Raw genomic sequence first — 2,617 nt, 5'->3', positions numbered from 1 at the left:
CCACCACTCGATACTTTTGTCTGGTTACGATACTTTTGTCTGGTTATTTTCTATACTACAGATGAGGAGATCATCCTGTACCTGTCCTCTCCCTGCCCCTGGCCCCCCTCCTCCATTACAGAACTGAGAATCCCAAGATAGTGGGGTGTGGGCAGGGGGAGAGGTGCGAGGGGAAGGAGACTAACACAGCAAACTGGAGCAAACATAAAGACATTCATAGAGGAAATTGGAAATTTTCATGGTGGAGAGGTGAGGGACTGCATCAAAACTGTGAGTCAGCTCTATTGGGGGCCAGAGAGATAGCACAGCGGGTAGCACCCTTGGTTGACTGCTTGCACACAGTCAACCCTAGTTTAATAACCAGCACCTGGAACTCTGCCAGGAGTGATGCCTGAGCACAGAGCCAGGAGGAAAGCCTGCCAGGTGTGGCCCAAACTCCTCCCCACCCCCTATATAGAGTCAACAAGTTATTTTCAGCATGTGACCCAGACTATCATCATTATAAACTAAAAGTGAATATGCTAAGGGGACAAGGTGTAGTGGAAGCAACCTTGGGACATTGGGGGGTAAGGAATGCTAACACAGCTGATGTTGCAACCTTGTAAGCCTGAAAGCCTATTATCAACAGTATTATAAATCATGCAGCCAAAATAAAATTTCGAAAACCAAAAAGCAAGTCTCTAAGTCCATGCTTATGGTAGCTGCCAGAAAGATGATTCTTCACCCCAGTGTGCTAAGGGCAAATAAAAAAAACTGTGGTTCCATGTTTGGGCACCTAAAAAACTAGGGGGTTCCATATTCCAAGCAGGAAGAAGCAGAGAAATTGTAATTACTTTGCTTCAGTATGAAGGCATAACATGGACAACAAAGCCACAGTAAAGGTGGCCTCAGAAGCCCTCAGCAGGGTGGAGGGAGTGATGTCAGAGTGACAGGGCCGGAAGCTGCCGAGACCTCGCTTACCGAGGAGACATCTGTCCTGCCTGAAAATGAGTCCCTCTTGTGGCCAGAGACCTCCCTTAAGTGGATGCCCCAGTGTTGGCTTAAGTAAGAATTGTGAGAGTTTTGCAGGCTGAGCACCTGCCTCGCATGTGGGGGACCGTGGGTGGAATCTTCAGGCACCGCCTAGGTGTCCTGAGCATCACCATGGGTCACCCCTGAGTACCGCTGCACGTGTCCCCTAATTCCCCATCCCACCCCCAAGCATTGTACAGGGTGTCTTCGAAAAACTACCAGGAAAAGTTGGGGTGCATCATTCTCTGCAAGGAGGCCACGAGACCTGCCGGCTGAGAGAGGAAACTCCGACAACCGCAGCTGGCGCCCCGCTGGCCTCTCTGCTCCCCACGGGCCCCTCACGGTCCAGACTTGGGGAGCTCAGGGTTCCCTTCCAACCCAGGTGGGCTCTGGAGACCCCACAGAGGCCACCACGTTTCCTGTTCGTTGGACTACTGGGTAGTTCGTCCCACTAAATGCCTCTGAGCCCGACAAACCGCTTCGGATGCCCTCGGGCTCTGCGCGCAGCTCCCCGGGGTGGTATCTTCACGCCCGCCGTGCAGGACGAGGTCAGCACGGCCAGGCTCGAAGCCCCTCTGGCCGCTACTCCCCGTGTGGACCAAGAACACGCAGGAGCCTGTGACCCTCATGTGGACGCTGGCGCCCTCTGCCGGCGTTGGAAATGTGAACCGGGAGCCTGGAGGCGGAGGGGCAGGAACCTCCTACAACCCATGGCGCGAGGAGGGGGCGTCCTGCCGCACAGCCTCCAAACCAAGGCTGCACTGCTCACTATCCTTGTAATACAGTGTGTATCTTATTTTCCTTTATCACTATATTTATTAATTTTTATTAAAACATCGTATTTACAAAGTTTTTTTTTTACATAATACAGTTTACATTTACATAATACAGTTGTTTCAGGCATTTAATGTTCCAACACCACTATCATTATTTGGGGGGGTGGCTGTACCACACCCAGCGGTGCTCAGGCTTTACTCCTAGTTCTGCACTCAGAGATCACTTTGATGATGCTCCAGGGACCGTATGGGTTCGGGAATCAAACCAGGATCAGTCTTGTGTGAGGCAAGAGCCCTCCCCACTGTACTATCGCTCCAACCATGCATCTTTCTCTTTAAATAAAACTTTATCCTCCCCCCACAATTGCTTCTTGTGGTACCATTGGGGGATCACACTGTCCTGACTTCCGTGCTTGCATACTTGGCCGCCAGGGGTGCCTTGTCCGACAGAGAGGCGCTGCCCCCTGAGTGCTGCAAGATGGGCAGAGCGGCTCACACGCGCTGTTGGGGCGCCAGGGATTGGAATGGCACAGCTCCTACATTGGGGGTGTGGCGGGGGGTGGGACGACCTCTGCACTCAGGAATAACTCCCAGTGGTGCTCAAGGGACCATATGGGGCGACAGAGCTTAGACCCAGCCTGCTGGATCCTGTGACGTTTCCTCTCTGGGCCGGCCATCTGTCGGAACGTTCCTCATGCCATGAGCACTCTCCTGGATGCATTAAAGTCTTCCTCGGTCCACACTGCAAGGCAGCGAGTCCACCTAGCTGAGTGCTAATCTAGATGCATCCCTGAGTCTGTATCCTAAGAGGGCTCTCAGAAGGACACGTG

The sequence above is a fragment of the Sorex araneus genome, chromosome 8 (assembly GCF_027595985.1).
Source record: "Sorex araneus isolate mSorAra2 chromosome 8, mSorAra2.pri, whole genome shotgun sequence".
Classification (NCBI taxonomy): domain Eukaryota; kingdom Metazoa; phylum Chordata; class Mammalia; order Eulipotyphla; family Soricidae; genus Sorex; species Sorex araneus.
This window is presented reverse-complemented; position numbering follows the sequence as displayed.